At 44.1% G+C, this 20,316-nt stretch overlaps 2 long non-coding RNA genes across 3 annotated transcripts in view; one reads left to right on the top strand and one right to left on the bottom strand.

The window, feature by feature from the left end:
• Window positions 1-769: 769 nt before the first annotated feature.
• Window positions 770-20,316, bottom strand: part of LOC145532393 (uncharacterized) — a 40,824-nt gene continuing 21,277 nt past the window's right edge. The window contains exons 3-4 of one of the 2 annotated variants that reach the window (XR_014073187.1): window positions 17,919-18,128; window positions 770-4,282 (exon numbers count right to left, since the gene is read on the bottom strand). This is a non-coding gene — a long non-coding RNA (uncharacterized LOC145532393). Of the gene's footprint in view, window positions 4,283-17,093; window positions 17,302-17,918; window positions 18,129-20,316 lie in introns of those variants that run through there. The other variant, XR_014073188.1, reaches the window with a different exon arrangement.
• LOC145532406 (uncharacterized) lies at window positions 15,412-17,837 on the top strand. Its single transcript, XR_014073206.1, has 2 exons — window positions 15,412-16,287; window positions 16,336-17,837. It is a non-coding gene; the product is annotated as an uncharacterized LOC145532406 (long non-coding RNA).

Below are 20,316 nucleotides of genomic sequence, written 5' to 3'. Positions count from 1 at the left end.
TAGACTCTGCAGATGTCAGGGATAATGAGATAAAAGACAAACCTCCACCCTTCAAAAGAGCACAGATTACGTGGGGCAATGCACTGGTAGAATAATAATTACCAACATGTTACCACCAAAATATTTCCAGAGGGCAATGAGAATACCAAAGGGCAGTGCCTTGTTGCTGGTTGCTTAAGCTGCATCTTGAACTTCAACTAGGATTTAGCCAGAAAGAGAGAGGGGCAGAAACAGTCCGAGAAGAGGAATGCATGAGCAGAAGAGACAGACGTAAGAGCGTGTGAGCAGCTCGAGTCTGATCAGAGAAGGAGTGAGCGAGAAAGGATGCAGGGACCTCCAGGAGCCCCAGTATCCACTCCACGGGGCACAAGCCTGACCATGGCTTCCTTTCTTTGGAAATTAAAGGAAGGAAGCAATTTCAGAGAAAAGATCAAAACTGTTGCTTACAGCCCTCTTTAGAATCAACATTACCCAATGCAAGGACCACCCCTGTATGAACACACGCAAGCACATTTCTGTGATTCACCACCTGAGCGAAAACACAACTGACTAGAAGATCACATTCATCAGGAACAAAAGTTGTGAGTTTATATGTGTGTGTATTTAAAGACAGGTTCTCAGTTATCATTTATTTCTAAGGAAAACCAATGCAAATGTAGATTTCAAAGTTATTCTTTGAATAAGTCACTGTAACTATTCTAGTTTCTTCACAAACAGAAACACAAACTATTAGTTCAGATAGCTTCGGTTTTCTAAGAAATACCAAAACTCCACCTGGAATCACACTTTATTCTAGTACATATTGAAGTATTTGCCATTATTAACAAAATTAGGTGACAGTTTCCATATCATAGATATGTCTTCCTGGCATCATATTTGGAACATTTCTGGTCTCCCTTTAAAATACATATGCAATTGTCTTTTAAAGTCTGACCTTTATTCAGCTTCATCAGAAATTTCATTTTGATCTTTGTGGTAGTCATCAATATAAGAAATGCCAACTATTCATTTCTCTTCTCAACTCAAATCGAATCAACAAGCCTTATTGAATCCTGGTGACTAGTACAGCACTTAGTACAGAGAAACTAAATTTTCCTCCTGTCTTTTTGTATTTACTACCACTTTTTAGCTATGAAATCCACTTGGGAATCAAAGAAGGGAATTCTATTCAATTTCTTACGATTTAAAGTAGGTAAATCATAAATGGATGCTTTAATTCTGAAAAGCCCAGTATTGTTCAGCCAACAGATCAAACACACAATCTCGTTATCATCAAATACATTCTATTTGAAATCTACTTAGTGATCAAAATTTTAGATGGGATAGTAGGTTTAAAATCAGATTTGTCCAAAATATTCAAGCCCAAAACATAAATTTAAAAAAAGATGGAATACCTACCCCTATAGTAGCCCTTGTTCTGCAAATAAATCTAACATCAGTCTTCTCCTTCCAGATTTGTGAGAAAACGTATCTGGATGAAAGACTAACTTAAACCCGGGTATAATTTTAGATGTTAAGGGACTAAGAGATTCCTTTGGGAGGTGTGAAGTGAATGATCCAGATGTCAGACACACAATCCATATTATTTCTACTCTAGGGGTACGATCAGAACCATCAGAAATGTGGGGTTATCTTTATTATCATGGGAAGAGGTAGGATGATGAAATGTGAGGATTATTTAGTCCAGAAGCCCCAAGAAATAACTAGTGACCTTAAGAAGAGGATCCTTTTGAATGGTCTCGTGTTGACTTTCATTTCCTAGACTGGTGACTAGTGTATCAGCACAGAGAAGCTAGAAGGAAGGTTTACATTCCTCCCTAGACTTGAGTTATGCTCAGTTAGCCAAGTACAAGATGCAAACACAGTCGAGACAACCTGCACAAGAGCTGGGTTCTGGAGGCAGCACAGAAAGTACAAATTACAAGTGGTCCAAATTATCCTTAAAAGGATGTCATGTCTACACCTGCATACCATCTATACCTATACACCATATCCCAGCAAGCCCAGGGCAGAACCTTTTTCTAAAGAATTGAAACAGATGGTTGATTTTCTGGTCCATTCTAGAGCTCACTTACACATAAAGGCCACATTATATGACCAGTATGTCTCTTTAAATGCTAGAACCACAACAAACAGGGTGAGCTGCCCAGTCTCTGGGTGAAATGCAGGAACTGGGATCAACCAAAGGAAAAGCAAATTCTCCTTTCCCATCTCACACTGTGTGGGACATTAAGCATTAAGTAAACTGAGGAAATATCAATAACCTCAGATATGCAGAAGACACCACGCTTATGGCAGAAAGAGAAGAGGAACTAAAGAACCTCTTGATGAAAGTAAAAGAGGAGAGTGAAAAACCTGGCTTAAAAACTCAACATTCAAAAACCAAGATCATGGCATCCGGTCCCATCATTTCATGGCAAATAGATGGGATACAATGGAAACGGTGACAGACTTTATTTTCTTGGGCTCCAAAATCACTGCTGATTGTGACTGCAACCATGAAATTAAAAGACACTTGCTCCTTGGAAGAAAAGCTGTGACAAACCTGGACAGCATATTAAAAAGTAGAGACACTACCTTACCAACAAAGGTCCATCTACTCAAAGCTATGGTTTTTTCAGTAGTCATGTATGGATGTGAGAGTTGGACCATAAAGAAATCTGAGCACCAAAGAATTGATGCTTTTGACCTGTTGTGCTGGAGAAGACTCTTGAGAGTTCCTTGGACTGCAGGGAGAGCCAACCAGTCCAACCTAAAGGAGATCAGTCCTGGGTATTCATTGGAAGGACTGATATTGAAGCTGATCCTCCAATATTTTGGCCACCTGATGCGAAGAGCTGACTCACTAGAAAAGACCCTGAGGTTAGAAAGATTGAGGGCAGGAGAAGGGGACGACAGAGGATGAGATGATTGGATGGCATCACCGACTTGATGGACATGAGTCTGAGCAAGCTCCAGGAGTTGGTGATGGACAGGGAAGCCTGGCATGCTGAAGTCCATGGGGTCGAAAAGAGTCAGAAACGAATGAGTGACTGAACTGAACTGAAACTGATGAGTGTCTTTATCTAGATTGCTTTTCTCTTGTTCTCCTTTGCTTTGTATAAATTTGACATACATTAAAGCACATAGGGTAGACTCCACAAGTCCCTATCTAAGACAGCTGTGTGATTCAATGACACACAAAGTTTACCAGCAGCACAGGGTGTACACCCTGGCAAGGCAATGCCAGTTGTTCACTTCCAGCACCTCTTCTGATTGACTGGGCTTCTCTTATGGTTGGCTGGTGCCTACAGTTCAGTAGTTTTAATGTCACCACTGTGTACAATTTCCTAAATCCAAGAGCACAAAAACTTAGGCCAATGACAGAATTTGCAAGAGAAGTCTAGATATGTTGCAGCCCAACCAGTATACAAACTATTTAAATCTAAAGAAGTCAGGATGTCTACAAAGAGAAAGAATTTTCTGCCCTCTCTGACTACCAAGGTCATGGTCAAGTGGACTCTTTTTTTATTTTTCCAGCTCTCCCCATCCCCAAATAAGGACTCCTGCTGCTTGTCACGTGGGGCCCTGGCAGGCCCTGTGACGTAGCAGATGAAGAGCCGTGTGGTGGGAGGCTCTGACGGTGGGAAGATGCTTGTCACATGCCTCTAATAGCCCCCCATGTCAGGGAACTCACAGAGCAAGCGTCGGCACTGAAGGCGGCAGATAACCCTCTCTTCCCATCGAAAGCGCAAGCCTTCCTTTGTCAGCTGCACAAAGGCAGCTCGGGAGGAAAAAGCAAGACAGAAGGGAGCTCAAAAAGTGAAAGGAAAAGCCTGGCGTGAAGTGAGAGAACAGAAAAAGGTAGAACGTAGGAAGAATTTGCCAGGTTCCTCCCAACTGGTCACATCACATCTGGCAAGGAAACAATGGGCTGCCATCTCCATGGCTGTAGCTGTGAGGGGCACACTCCCCACCCACAGCCCATGTTCCCAGGGGCAGGTAGATCCCTCCTCTCTCCACAGTCACGCAGAGCTTACGCAGTCTCCAGAGGGTCACCTGCCTGGGCTGGGGCAGGAGGCAGCCGGGGTGGTCTCCGGCCTCACTCTGAGCAGGGAGGACGGGCCTCGGTTATCACAGTCAGTAGGCTCCGGGGGAACCGCAGTCTTCCTCACTTGTTCTTGCCAATGCGAAGCTATTAGCTGGCTTCCAGAGGAAGGCCCCACACACACATGACGCCTCAGCATCTGTCCTGCTGTCTGCAGCCCAGGGCTTGTATTCACTTAGAAGTTAGGAATCAGCCCTGGAAGTAAAGAACACATTTAAACTCTAGCTTACTTTTCTCCCCAATCACCAAAAGCATACGAGCTTCCCTAGGGGTTCAAATGGTACAGAACTGGCCTGCAATGAAGGAGACCTGGGTTCGATCCCTGTGTTGGGAAGATCCCCTGAAGTAGGAAATGGCAACCCAGTCCAGTATTCTCGCCTGGAGAACGCCATGGACAGAGGAGCCTGGCGGGCTACAGTCCATGTGGTCGTAACAAGTCAGACGCGACTGGGTGCGCACATACGCGCCAACATCATCCTGGAGGCTCTTCTCCGTGCTGACAGGAGGGGCAGCGGGCAGCCTGCAGCGGGGACTTCCTGGCCCTCCCCTCCCAGGTCGTGGTCCCACAAGGCCATCCTGGGTGTTTGTGCCAAGGAGCCACATCCTACATGCAGCTCCTGCCAAATCTACAGAATGTGCTGGGCCAAGAGAGACAGGCAGAAAAGAGGAAAAGCTCGCATGCACGTGAGTTTCCTCCGTGAGCCTCTGCCCAGAACAGGTGTGAGAATGAGGTGTGAATCTGAGCTTTCCCCCTTGTCGTTCATCACCACACCCCTCCCACAGGTGAGGATGTCACCTTGCTGAGTGTAGATTCTGTGTCTGTAAATGCAAGCGAGCTCTTTCATCTGGAGTTCCACCAGAGACGCTGTGACCTGCGCTGACCCTGGAGGAAAACCGGGCTGGCTTGGACTTGCACTGAAAGATGCTGTATTGTTATCTAATTGTTGTTGTTACTCTTAGTCTATCCTAAAGGAAATCAGTCCTGAACATTCATTGGAAGGACTGATGCTGAAGCTGAAGCTCCAGTACTTTGGCCACCTGATGTGAAGAACTGACTCATTTGAAAAGACCCTGATGCTGGGAAAGATTGAGGGCAGGAGGAGAAGGGGACGACAGAGGATGAGATGGTTGGATGGCATCATTGACTCGATGGACATGGGTTTGGGTGGACTCCAGGAGTTGGTGATAGACAGGGAGGCCTGGCGTGCTGTGGTTCACGGGGTTGCAAAGAGTCAGACACGACTGAGTGACTGAACTGAACTGAACTGAACTGTTTAGTTGCTAAGTCATGTCCAACTCTTTTGCAACCCAACGGACTATGTTATATGTAGCCTCCAGGCTCCTCTGTCCATGGGATTTCCCTGGACAGAGTGGGTTACTATTTTCTTCAGGAATCTTCCCGACCCAGGGATCAAAGCCACGTCTCCTGCATTGGCAGGTGGATTCTTTATCACTGAGCCACCTGAGAAGCCCCCTTTAATGTAATTCGTTTGGGGATTTTCAGGGGTAGTTTTGACTCTATGAGAATTTTCCCGAGGGTGACTTGAGAACCAAACTTGTGTGTGGGGTGATTCTTCTTAGTGGTTGATGAGAATTTGAAGTTTTGAAGGGTGAGCCAAGGCGACCTCCATGGGTAATATTTCTGAAGCTGGGACCCAGGATCCATCCTGTGTTGTCCTTGATCTACATCACAGTTAAAGGAACATGCTGCATGCAAGCCAAACTGACTTCAGTATTATGCCAATCCTTTATATGTGACTGCAAGAAATAACCCTTTAAGTATTGTCCTGTCTCCTCACTGCCTCACACAGCCCAGCTTCTCACCTCAAACCACTCTGAAACCATCGCCTTGCTCAATTCAACAAACACCGATTTCTAGCTTGCTCCTTTTTTCCTTTCATTCTCCTCCGCAAAGACCCAAGTGACATGACTCTCTCTGAAGGGCAGAAAAGGGGAAGAGAGAGAATCTAGGGAAGCCAGAGTCTTCTTCAGCAGGCAAAGAATGTGGATAGGATGGGGAACGTTTTACAATCGGTACCATTCTTATGCTGTCACATATTTGCAGGCTCTTGAAAATAAATCATTTTAAGCCCTGAGGACTGAAGCTAAGATGGTGGAATGCCAGGCACCTACCTGCTACCTCTTCAATCTATTAATACACAAACAGAAGCTGCTGATTATTCCATATCACTCAGTAGGGTCAGCTTGTTAAGTCCCAGTTCTTTAGTTTGCCATTTGAGATGAAATTGATTTGCTAATCATGCCATATGGACCAATGGGGACTCCAGTTCCAATATCATATAATCCTGTAGAGTGGATTTGTTGCAAAGACCTCTCTTCATTTCCCTCTTAATCCCTGGGAGATTCTTAGAATAAACCTAAAATCCAAATGGACCATACAAAAAGCCACACCAGGCAGGACCAAAGACTCAGCTGAAGTCTGCTGCCCCATCATCTGAGCAGTAGCATGCTGCCGTGGCCAGCTGAAATGTGGCCCAGACTCTCGAGTCCTGGTCAATGAAAACTTCCTCAAACTCACTTCCTGCTTTACATTAAGGAAATCTTACAAAAATTACAACCTGTCACATTACATTTCATCAAAGCATGACGTAACATCATAATTTTTTAAAAAGCATCCCTTTTAATTTATAGTGTTGCATTATACCACAGAAAGCTTGATTTTCCCCTTGAGCACCAATAAATTTTTACAGTGATGGTTTATCCCAAAACTTTGGCAGACAATAACACGATGAAGGTTGGCCAACATCAAGTATTTAACTGCCCCTGGAAAACTGCTTCTGAGTCACCAGGCACAACTCCGTCTCCCCTCTGGACTCAAACTCTATTGCCTTGTGCTGTTCACTATAGCACCCACTAACCAACATGGCGAGTGAAGACCGTACATGTGACTTACCCAAACTGAGAACTCAAAGTGAAAGTCACTCATTCGTGTCCGACTCTTTGCGACCCCACGGACTACACAGTCCATGGAATTCTCCAGGCCAGAATACTGGAGTGGGTAGCCTTTCCCTTCTCCAGGGGATCTTCCCAACTCAGGGATCGAACCCAGGTCTCCCGCACTACAGGCGGATTCTTTATCAGCTGAGCTACCAGGGAGGCCCAGTACCAGAAGTGTAGAATACACATTGGATTTTGAAGACTTAGTAGCAAAACAAGTGTGGAATATCCCATTAGTAACTTTTTTATATTGATGTGTTATTGTTTAGTCGCTCAGTCATGTTCAACTCTCTGCAACCCCATGGACCGCAGCACACCAGGCTTCCCTGTCCTTCGTTATTTCCCGGAGTTTGCTCAAACTAATGTCCATTGAGTCAGTGATGCCATCTAGCCATCTCATCCTCTGCCGTCCCCTTCTCCTCCTGCCCTCAATCCTTCCCAGCATCAGGGTCTTTTCCAATTAGTCGGCTTGTTGCATCAGGTGGCCAAACTATTGGGAGTTTCAGATTCAGCATCAGTCCTTCCAATGAGTATTCAGCGTTGATTTCCTTTAGGACTGACTGGTTTGATCTTCTTGATGCCCAAGGGACTCTCAAGAGTCTTCAGCACCACAGTTCAAAGGCATGAATTCTTTCATATTGATTAAAGTGAAGTGAAGTTGCTCAGTCATGTCCAACTCTTTGCAACCCCATGGACTGTAGCCCACCAGGCTTCTCCGTCCATGGGATTTTCCAGGCAAGAGTACTGGAGTGTGTTGCCATTTCCTTCTCCAAGGGATCTTCCCGACCCAGGGATCGAACCTAGGTCTCCCGCATTGCAGGCAGACGCTTTACCCTCTGAGCCACCAGGGAAGCCTCATATTGATTACATCTTAATAAAATATTTTGAATATATTGGACAAATAAGATGTATTATTAAAATTAATTTCACCTTTTCCTTTTTACCCTTTTAATATGATTGCTAGGAAATTTTTATTTACATTCGTGACTTACATTTTATTTTGTACTATTACTGTTACTACCATACATTTTCACTGTCTCCATGGGCAGGAAGACCAAACAGCTGAAAATGATAAGTAAAAGAGACCTTACATCTCCTTTATGGGTTCAGATAAGAGATAGCAACCCGATCCCAAAGGGCCAAACTATATATTTATGCATTCAAAAAGCATTTATTGAACACCTACTATATACCATACATTTTTCTAAGCATGAAAGACAAAAGTGGGGAAAAAAAATAAAACTAAGTCCCTTCCCTCATGGAAATCTCAACCTAGGAGAGAGAGAGACAATACATATGACAAGAAATGCTGTCAGAATAATGAATGATGAAGCACAGGAAGGGAACGGTGCATATCAGGACAGAGGGTCTTGTTTTAAGAAAGTCAGAGAAGCTTTTCACTGCCACCCACACCCCTACCCCGTCGCATGTCTTTATTCTCCCCATCTCTCTCCTGACCAGACAACATCTCCACTCATCCCTGGATTTCTGTCAAGCCATGTCACCTTCCAGTTCTTGCAAAGACTGGCCCTGTACCTGAGTCTTCAGAAAATTGAGTTTCCAAAATGACTAATCCCAAAATGACAGGTCCCCAACCTGCTTTCTCTAAATGCCAACTTCTCCACACTGATTTATCCCTTAAAAGCCTGGCAGTACATGGCTCAATCTTACTAATACAGTGCCTGCAATTCCCACTCTTTGCCCCTACAAGCAAATCATCTGCAGAATGTCTGAGGACAGAAAACGTTCATCAACAGTGAGACTTTTGATTCTGGAGAAGGAAGGAAAGGAAAATGTATTATGGAATTTCCCTGGTGGTACAGTGGATAAGAATCCGCCTGTCAGTGCAGGGGACAAGGGTTCCATCTCTGGTCCAGGAAGATCCCACACGTCTCAGAGAAGCTAAGCCTGTGCGCCACAATACAGAGCCCATGCCCTTCAGGGCCCGAGAGCTGCAAATCCTGAGCCCACGTGCTGCAACTACTGAAGCCCTTGCACCTAGAGCCCATGCTCTGAACAAGAGAAGGCACCGCAATGAGAAACCCATGCACCACAGCCAAGAGTAGCCCCGCTCGCCGCAACTAGAGAAGGCCCACTCGCAGCAACAAAGACTCAGCCCAGCCAAAAATAAAGAGTAATGTTTGAAAAAGTAAATGTCTTATGATGTATTATGCAAAGCCAGAAACCTTAGAACAAGCTTTCTTCTCCTCGGCTCTGTTGAGACTTGGGGCCTGAGAATTCTGCACTGGGGGAGGGGAGGGGTTTGCCCTGTGCTCGCAGGGTCCCAGCAGCACCCCGGCCTCTGCCTATTAATAGCAGCAGCACCCCTGTTGTGACAACCGCAACAAGTCTCCAGACGTTGTCAAATGTTTCCCTGGCGAACAAAGCCGCCTTTGCTTGAAGGCTGTAGCCATAGAGATACCTAACCAAAGCCTGCCATTTGCAATATATGCCATTTTGAGAACCTTCCCAAGAAAATGTTTCTTCTCTTGACACATCAGCACTTCTCTGCTGAACCTGCAGTTTAAAATTAGCGTCCGGAGGGCTTGCATCTAGAGAACTGCAGCAAAGACCAGCCCCCAGTTCACAGCAGCACACAAAAGGGCACTCAGTCATCCACCTAAATGTCTCCTCCTGCCAAGTGGGCTCAAATTTGCTTGGGTCTCAGAACTTCACTCTTTTCCTCGGAAGCTCAAGAAAAACAATTTTGGATATCACAGACTGCCTGGCTTTTTATCTTCAGAGTCTAACACATGAAGATAAAAATTAGATTTTCTTTCGCATCCTATAACCTGTTTTCACAATCCCTTCCTGGCTACTCAATTGTTTGTATCACGGCTTCTCAACCTCTGTGCTATTGACATTGTTGTTCAGTGGCTCAGTCATGTCCAACTCTTTGTGACCCCATGGACTGCAGCATGCCAGGCTTCCCTGTCTTTCACTGTCTCCCCGAGTTAGCTCAGACTCATGTCCATTGAGTCGATGATGCCATTCAACTGTCTCATCCTCTGTCACCCCCTTCAACCAAGTAATTTTTTGTGATGGGGGCCGTCCTGTGCATGGTGGGATCTTTAGCTGCATCACTGGCTTCTACCCACTAGATACCAGTATCACCCACCCCCAGATGTGACAGTCAAAAATGTCTCTAAGGGGCGCCCTTGGGGGTCCAGTGATTAAGAATCCACACTGCAATACAGGGGGTGCGGGTTCGACACCTGGTGGAGGAACTAGGATCCCACCCGCCGAGAAGCAACTAAGCCCGGGCACTGCAACTACTGAGCTTGAGCACCACAACCAGACAGTCCTTGCACTGCAAGGGAAGATCTCAAGTGCCGCAATTAAGACCCAATGCAACCGAGTAAATAATTTTTTTTAAATGTCTGTAAATGTACCCTAGAAACAAAAGTGCATCCTGGTTGAGGACCACTGGGTTATTTCAATTTCTCTTTCCTAGCTATTCTGTCTAGATTAAGCATTCCTGTTTTACCCAGCCATCAAGCCACCATCCCAGGAGGCATTTAATTTTCAAATCTTTCGTCAACCATTCATATATATATATATATTGTATTGGGGCTTCCCTGGTAGCTCAGCTGGTAAAAAAAAAATCCACCTGCAATGCAGGAGACCACAGTTTGATTCCTGGGTGGTGAAGTTCCCTGGAGAAGGGATAGGCTATCCACTCCAGTATTCTCGGGCTTCCCTGGTGGCTCAAATGGTAAGGAATCCACCTGCAATGCAGGAGACCACAGTTCAATCCCTGGGTTAGGAAGATCCCCTGGAGAAGGGCATGGCAACCCACTGTAGTATTCTTGTCCAGAGAATCCCATGGACAGAGGAGCCTGGCGGGCTACGATCCATGGGGTCACAAAGAGTCTGCCGTGACTGCACAACTAAGGGCAGCACAGTATGTTGTACTGATGGTTACATTCTATTAATAAACCCAGATTTTCTCTTTGAAAGGGGGAGATCATCACAAAATCTCTTCTTGGAGGACAAAAGAGGAGGCGGCAGCAGCTCCTTTTTGGAGCGTTCAGCAGCTCCCTCCAGCCCCAGAGCATGTGCTGAGTTCCCTGACCGTGGCAGCTGCAGCATGAGGATCCGTCATTTCAGAAAAATAGGGAAAGAGCCTCGAATCCTTACTGCCCTCTAGAGAAATTCCAGCAGAAGAGCTCAATCTGTCGCAGTCAGCAGAAAAACAACGCTGTCCGTCGCAACTGCTCCTGAAGTTGCAAAGCAAACAATTTATTTGTTGAAATCTTTGAAAGACGAGTCTATCGGACCCTTTCCTTTACAATCTCACACCTTAACTGCGAGCTGATGTTGGCTCCTGCGCTGATGCAATCATACTTTTCCCAATTCCAGGTCCACCCTCCAACACAAAGATTTTATGCCCACAGATGAATCAAATTCTGATTGTCAACAAAGTCACAGAAGACCATATTTTAAATGCAAATACTCAGATTTGTACAAATGTGTTCTCTGGCCTTTGTTGACTTGTCTACCAACGCTCATATGTACAGTTTGCTTTTTATGCATCTCAGAAAAACCAGGACTGAAAAAGTTATTCACTAATTCCTCTTATTTGCATTAGATCTTGGTGGATGAGAACTTTCTAGCACACTGTAGAACTAATCATAACTTGTTTTTTCCTTTTTTAAGAAAATTTTTGACTTTGGGTACTGTTTTGATAAAGACCTAAGTTTACTGACCACCTGTATTCCAATGAGGGCTGTGACACCGAGATTACAGTCAGCCTTTTCTATTAAATCCCAAAGTCCTAAAAAAGTTGCCCAGGTCTAACTCTTGTTTGTTTAGAACCCTTGGAAATTTTTTAAAAAAAAATAACTTTGAAAAGCATATGCTTGAATACATATTATACTAGATAGGAAATCTTACAGGTTTAATCAGAACTTTCAAATCATTGTTTCCATTATGACAGGCAACGGCAAAAAATGCTGATTGTTTATGCCTAATGGGTTTGCCCTTTGCCAGACAAATCCTTTTAGCCACAGCAGAGAAATGTGTAATTTTTATGGGCTCTTGAAGAGAGTGCACACTGCCCTCTGATGGCAACACAAGCTCATAATTGTATGGGGTCCCTGGATCAGGTTCCAGAAGACTGAAGGGTGTTACTACCAAAGACAGATCAATAATCCCATAGATTAGTGGGCACCCATGGTTATCTTTACTTTTCTAATTTTATCCACCCTCTTGACAAGGAAGTAAGATATTGGATCTGTTCCTTTTTTATCAATAGCTATGAGAACTAGTTTGCCAAGAAGGAAATACGTCAAAAAATAATACCTAAAACATTTAAATGCCATCAGATGCAAAATAATATGCACATACATAGCACAGCACAGACATAAAGCCTCAACAAAATAATGTTTTACTGATGAATAAAAAAGTTTCTCTCTGAATTCAAACTATCAATAAGTAAGCCATCTATGGTATCAGAAACTCAGATTCAAAATTAGTGCCCACTCCCCTCCCCCCCTTAAAGAAACATGAAAAAGCTTTTGAGGAGCTTTTACCTAGAGTCTATAAAGGTATTTTCAAATGAATGAGACAGAAACTATAGTATCTGATTAATTTTCCCCAAAGCGCTTTTGCAAGTCACAATACTACATTGTGACCTCTTTAAAAATGTACAGATTTGTCATATTGGACTACTTTTATCTACCAAATTACAGATGTCTCCTAATTTTGCTAACTCCCAACAGCTAAGAAAGGGGAACAGGGAAAAATAAAAGCCAGCATATTCCTTGTCACAGCGAAGCTCTTGGAACTGTATCTGAAAGGGGCTGTTGATCTGTGGAAATGTAAATGTCACTTCTAAATATAGCATCAGGGAGCCAGAGAATCAGCATTTCTGTTGATGAAACACCTTTCCGGGAAGTAGCGTGTGTGCAAGGCGACACTTCTCTCCAACACATGGGAGAGTCACGAATCTTTCACCCAGCGCTGCCTCCCAGAGGGAGGCTCTGAAAGCCGGTTTGCGCTCACAACCCAGCGCGTTCTCACAGATTTCCTTAACCTGCTACCACACCAGATTGTGAATCAAAGCAAATAATCTCCCATGCCTCTCTCCCTCTCCTCGTTTTAAAAGTAAAAAGTACAATTTCATCCTGCCTGATCAGGATTCCTGACTACTTCGGGATGCTCATGGGCTTACAGAGGAAAGCAAAAGTGGGGCGGTGGGCTGAACCACGCGGATGAGCTTAGGGGTGAACTGCACAGTACCCCGCTGCCAGGGCACAGCCACAACCGGCTTTTCCACCTTGACCCCTGCTCTTCTTCCCTCTCTTGACCACTCTGGAATGTTTCCATGTTCTGGAATATTCCATCTTTCCCATCTCAGGGGCCTTTGCATAGGCTGTTCCCTTTGCCCAAAACCTCCTTTCCTGTGTGTTCTGCATTTCTAGCTCTTTCTTCTCTTTTCCACCTCAGATGGTCACTTTCCAGTAAAAGCATTTGTTACAACCTTAGCCCCACTTCCTTGGTTTGGGTATATTGCAGCCTGCTGGGTGAACAACTTCTGCTCAGAGGCCTGGTATTTGGTTTCAGGCTCTGCGATAGCTGTTTGACATTCTTAATGATTTTCACAAGAGGCCCTGCATTTTCACTTTTCTCTGGGCGCCACAAATCATATAACCAGTCCTGCTCACAGCTCTCACTTTCCTTCATAAAACAGAATTTGTAGTTGTTGATTTGTCAGTTTACTGGGGCAAGGGAGACTGATCTGTTTTCTCCATTAGGGCGGAAATTGTATCTGTTTTGTTTATTGTCTACTCCAGCATTGTCCAATAGAATTTTCTGCAATGATGAAAATGTTCTAGAGCTTTGCAGTCCAGGATGTTATCTACTAAGTCACACATAGCTATTGAACACTTGGTGGCTAATGCAGCTGAGGGACTAAATTTTTATTTCATTCTAATTAATGTAAATTAAAACTGAAATAACCTCATGTGGCTAGTGGATACTATGCTGGGTAGGTCTAACCCCTAAGGCTGAGCGCAGCAGCTGGTAAATGCATCTAGGATATGATGAAGACTTTTTAAAAGAAGCTACTTGGCAGAAACACAGCACTTCGGTATGATGCATCAGAATTCCCTGAGGAGCTTATTAAAAATACAGGTGTCTCTGCCCCACCTTCCAAGACTGATTCAGCAAGTTGACAAAAGGTCTAAGCATCTGGTACCCCAAAATTTGAGAAGCACATGTAGAATTTAATGGAAGAGGCTTGTCTTTACAATAATTATTTGCATCTTAACTCTTCCTGGTCAAACAATGTTAACACAAATACCATTTCTAGAATTTTATTACACAAAAAATGTCCCAGCTACAACCAATGGCTGCTTGAAGTGATATCAACCCAGTAAAATTCCAGTGGAGAAAACACATTTTGACTTTTTGTTTTGTAGTAATGAACTTTGATCTACGACCTTGACTTTCAGTGCCAAGAGTGATAGAGAGCTCTTTTCTCAAGACTCGAAAATTATGGGTTTTAAGTGTGTGTGTTTCACCCAGCATTAGGTAAATAGCAGGACTTTATTAAGGAGATACATAGATCTCAACTAGGAATTGTTTGGGGGGAGGGACAGGGAAGTCTTTGTTCATAAACGTGGAGTGCTTCTATTTTTAATGACTTGATGTAATCTTATTCTTCCTTTTCACATACAGACACACAAAAATGCAAAAGGCTGTTAATGTCCAACCTTCTCTTTCTGTACCTTTGTCTTTAGCCATTATTGTAATTCAGGCCTCTAACAGGAGCGCTTTTTCCTCCACTGAGCTATCAAAGACACCTTCCTAATCAACATTACACACACAGCATAATAGATGGCCCCACGGTGAATACAAGGGTAAGCTGTAATTCACTCTGGGGCTCTGCCGATGTCATAAACCGCACGACCAGCTTTATGGAGACTGGCTGAGCCCAGAAAGTGAATTCCGATCTCGACTCACTGTGGGAGCCATCTGTTAAGGAAACAGATTTAAATGCCGACCTTTTCATCTCTGTCGTTTACAGAGAATTCAAACTTTTGCTGTAAAATTTAAACTTTTCAGCCATGAACAGATTAAAATTCCTTTCTAGAGGCACATTTGGTTGTGTATTCCCGCCTTGCACTGACAAATAGATTAGTGGTCTCACCACTACAAAATATTTTAAAGGGGAGAGATGCACCGGCTACAGTGAACACGGTGGCTCTGTATGCCTGTTCCCAATGGCCTGACCCACTCCCACCCAGAGACTGAAAAGACCAATGAATCACCTTCCCAGCCTCCTTTGCGGCAAGTGCTGGTCATGTGACCAATCCTGACCAATGAGACACACAGAGGTGCCTTCTGGGAAACAGGTTTTCCTTGTTTCAAGAGGAGCATGTGAGGAAAGATCCCTTCACAGGCTGTTCCTCCGCTCCTACCCCCACCCCAGCACTTCTGACTTTATATGCTCAGGTGCAAGCATACCGTCTGAAGCGGCAGTGGCCATCTTGTTCTCATGAGGGAACACGCCGGAAGGTACGGAGCCACTGCTGAAGAGAGAAGAGAAGGATGGAAAAGTCTGGCTGTTTGACGACCTTGCCGAGTGAACCAGCCCCAGCACTGTCCACCCCTGGGCTCTTAGTTAAAAATACTTTTATGTCAGGTTCTTCCAGAAGCAGAGGCTGAGATCAGCATTTGGGTGCAAACCATTTATATGGAGCGGACTTCCTAGGTGGCTCAGTGGTAAAGAATGCACCTGCCAGTGCAGAAGATGCGGGTTTGATTCCTGCGTTGGGAAGATCCCCGGAGAAGGAAATGGTAACCCATTCCAGTCTGCTTGCCTGGGAAATCCCACGGACAGAGGAGCGTGGTGGGCCACTGTCCATGGGCTCATGTCTGACAAAGAGTCAGATGTGACTTAGTGACTAAATAACAGCAATTTACATGGAGTGTGATCCCAGGAAGTACCAGTAGGGGAGGGCAGGTGAAACAGGGAAGGGAAGGAAGCCAATACAGAGTGTTAATGAGTGGATAAACCCTCTGGCCATCCAGGGCCCCTGTCCAGAGACAGCCCTGAGGCAGACTCCTGCTTTGAGTGATAAGCCAGTGACCTACAGGAGAACACTGTGTGTGTGTGTGTGTGTGTGTGTGTGTGTGTGTGTGTGTGTGTGTGTGTGTGTGTGTGTGTGTGTGTGTGTGTGTGTGTGTGTGTGTGTGTGTGTGTGTGTGTGTGTGTGTTGAGGTGCGGGGTGATGGTGGGGAGGATTCCAGCAGTACGTCATCTTCTACAGTAAACTGAAAAGGTCTCAGGTTTTGAGTCACTCTTTGTCAGTCTATTATGAGTAACAGGCTCTTCCTAATTGACATCACAGCGGAACTCTTCCTCTAAGTCTTCTGTACCCTACACACTTCTCTAGAATTCCATGCCAGTGAAAAGACACAAATGCTAATTCGTTTGGCAGATCCTTACAGAGCACTGCCTGTACCCGGCAATAACAGTTCGATGGTGAACCAAAGAGACGTGGTCACTACCCATGCAGGGCTTCCTCTCTAACAGTGGAGCTTACACAGAACAATCATCCCTTGTGCATTTCCCGCGGGAACATGACAAGCAGTGCTAAGCATTCTCAAGGAATAGTGAAAGGAGAATAACAGCGCGCCACAAAATTAGACTGTGGAGGCACGGAGGAGTTCATGAATCAGACTGAAATGAGTGGGAAGCAGCCACAAGGAGAGAGAAATATTATCCCTAATCCCAGCACAAATGGGGAAGAAGTGCTACTAGATGGAACATCATAAAAGCTCCAGTAAGGTCATTCAAATAATATCTTTCATGGGAAAAGAAAACAAGAGTTTGACCCTCACCCAAAAACTTATACAAGCTGGTTTGACTAAAAAGCAAATTGAATCATTACAAGAGCCATCAATTTCTCTTGAAACCAACCAGAAGTCATGCCCAGACTGAATAAATTCTGATCTTCCTACTTCTTCAGACTAGACGACAACTCCTTTGAGACTTTACCCTTACAGAAATAATAAAAAGTCATTCACAAAAATGCAATTTTCCTATGGAAAAAAATTCCACCATTTATTTACCACCACAATTGGGCATTTATACGCACATACATGTAAAGATGATCGGATTTCACGGCTCTCAAATGTCAGGTTCAGGATCATGCCCATCGCCCTGGGGTCAGGCCTCCCTCTCTTGGGCTCATCATTTCATCACCTCCACAGACTCTTGCACAATTCCATTAAACACCAGGGGACTACAGAGAACCATTTGAAAAATACTGATAAACAGTTTCTTTTTCTTTTTCCCAAATAGTTAGTCAAGACATAGATAAAGATGTTGCTGATCATCTAAGTCAGAGGTCAGCAAACTACACCCTTTGGCCAAATCTGTTTCTAAATAAAGTTTTAATGGAACACAGCCACACCCACTCATTTACATACAGCCCAGGGCTCCGGGCTAGTATTTGTGGCAGAGACTGGAATAGGCTGCAAAGCTTAAAATATTTACACTCTGGCTTTTTACAGAAAAAAAATCAGCCAACCCTTATTCTAAGTCATTGTATGCAGGAAATAAGCATGATACTAATTCAAACTCTAATCCTGGCCTGTACCCTAACAATGGGATTGCTGTGAAGCAGTAAGGACTGGAAGAGTAAAGGGAAATCACAGTGGGATGTGAGACACTGAGAATGTCTGGAGGCCACCCCACCTCCTCCCGTCTGAGAGAGAGGACAGGGGACCTGGCCTGGTCCTCCAAGGGCATCCCGCCACTGCTGGGCTCTCCAACAAACCCAGAAATCCTCTCAGAATCCCTCATCTGGGGCTCGCAAATGCTGCTGCTTCAACCGAGGGCATACTTCCCTCCCTTTACCTGCCAAATCGGCATCCATCTTGTGGCATCTCTGATAGCCACTCCTTGAGTCCTCTCTGAGCTCTCCAGCCTGGAGAGGTGGCCTCGTCTCTGCTCCCACACTGTCTCTTCTCCTGCACCTCCACCTGGTCACTCTGTGTTATAACTGATGGGCTTCTCTGATGCCTTCGCTGAATAGAAGCTTCATGAGGTCGGATCTGTACCTGTCTCCTGCAGGAAGGGATAGTCAAGGAGTTTGGGATAGACATGTACACACTGCTATATTTTAAATGGATAACCCACAAGGACCTACCGTACAGCACAGAGAACTCTGCTCAGTGTTATGTGGCAGCCTGGACGGGAGGGGAGTCTGGGGGAGAATGGATACACGTATTATATATGCCTGAGTCCCTTTGCTATCCACCTGAAACTATCACAACATTGTTAACTGGCTATACTCCAATAAAAAGTAGAAAGTTTTTTTAAGAAAGAATAGACACATGTATATGCATAACTGAATCACTTTGCTATACACCTGAAACTAACACAACATTGCTAATTAACTATACTCCAATATAAAATAAAAATTTTCTTTAAATTAAAAAAAAAAAAAGAACTGCACCTGTCTCATTTACTGATGTCTTATTCTCAGACTCTAAAACAGTCCCTGGCACATGGTAATACATAAATGTTTGGTGAGTGAATTCCTTTGTATAACAATTTGTAGATGAAATCTGTAAAGAGGGTGTGTGTGTGTGTGTGTGTGCGCGCGCTCAGTTGTGTCCAACTCTTGTGACCCCATAGACTGTGGCCAGCCAGGCTCCTTTGTTCATGGGATTTTTCAAGCAAGGATACTGGAGTGGGGTGCCATGTCCTTCTCCAGGGAATCTTCTCAACCCAGGGATCGAACCTGAGTCCCTTGTATCTTCTGCACTGGCAGAGGGATTCTTTACCACTGAGTCACTTTGTGATGCTTATGGAATAGGAAGAATTACACATAGTCTGTCTTAGGAAATACTATCAGGACAGCATGTGCAAAAGCCCAGAGGCAGGAACAAGCATGGGGCACTGGAGGCATGGAAACCAGACCAGCATGGCCAGAGCACAGAAAGCAAGGTATAAAGAAAGTTAAAGCCAGACCACACAAGACCTATACATCATGTTTAGGCATTTTTTTCTCTTATCTTCAGAGCAATGGAAGAACCACAGAAGGTTCTGCATAAGGCCATAGATGACTTGATTTAGACTACCAGCAATAGAATTTGTTAATTCACAGGTAGTAAACAACATCCTTAACTGAGTACCTTTCATTGTGCTAGATATTAAGATGCTTAAGGAATCACTGTCTCTGCACTTCATATATTTTATATAAGGAAAACATAATTACAGTTTGACATGGGCTTCAACAGAGTTAAGCTTAGAGGACTATGGAGAAAGCACCTAAAAGACCTCAACATTGTATTCATCTGCATGAAAAGAGTGGATTCCTACAGGAAACCTTTAGTATTGCTCTCTACCTGGGAGCATATGAATAAAGGAGAATCACTCAACCCAATGGAAATATTTCTGTGGCCAAAATTTATAACAGTTACGAAGTTATGAAGACTCTGAAAACGTGAAATTATTCACAAGAAACTGTTAAGTAAAAAAAAAGCAGAATTCCAATTCCAGTATATACCAAGGATGGCAAAGTCTGTCTGTAATGGGCCAAACAGTGAATATTTTTAGATTTCAAGGACCATGTGGTCTCTGTCACAATTACTAACTGTGCTGCTGTAGCATCAAAATAACTGTAGACAATATGTGAGTGAATCGGCATGGTTCTGTGCCAATAAAACTTTATTGAAAACAGGCGATGGCCAAATTTGGCTTCTGGGCTGTAGTTTGCTAATGCCCAGTCTATCCTACATTAAAATTATAACTAAATAAATGTGAAGTGTTTATGAAAATAGACAAAAGAAACACAGAAAATGGAAGCACTCCTTGTGTTTGGAGAATGCAATTATAAGTTTGACGGCTCTCTATTGATTTTCCCTACTCAACACATATTTATCCTTCTGGGTACAAGACTCTGATTTAAGGGAGAGAGAACTACCTTTCCATCATCTCTAATCCACGTGGTCCCTAGAGTTAGCCCACCCCCAAATCCAAAGCAAGGCAGATACGAATATATCATTTAAGGAATGAGGGTTTTAGCCTGAAAGCTAAGAGGAACCACTGAGGAATCTGAAAAGTCAATCATCCTCAAGAAGGCAGAATTGGTCATGAGATGGAGAAGGGTTCCAGAGGTCTCCTCAAACACAGAATGTTGTGGATATCCTATTGTGCTAAGAATAAAAGCATATGCAAAATGATAAATAAAAAACAAGGTTCCTGACCCAGGCCTGGCCCCCACACATCACTCCACTGCCTTGCCCAT

Source organism: Giraffa tippelskirchi, chromosome 13 (genome assembly GCF_054371585.1).
Source record: "Giraffa tippelskirchi isolate mGirTip1 chromosome 13, T2T-mGirTip1v1.2.pri, whole genome shotgun sequence".
Taxonomy (NCBI): domain Eukaryota; kingdom Metazoa; phylum Chordata; class Mammalia; order Artiodactyla; family Giraffidae; genus Giraffa; species Giraffa tippelskirchi.
The sequence above is the reverse complement of the archived record's forward strand: the minus strand, read 5'-3'. Positions and strand labels throughout refer to the sequence as shown.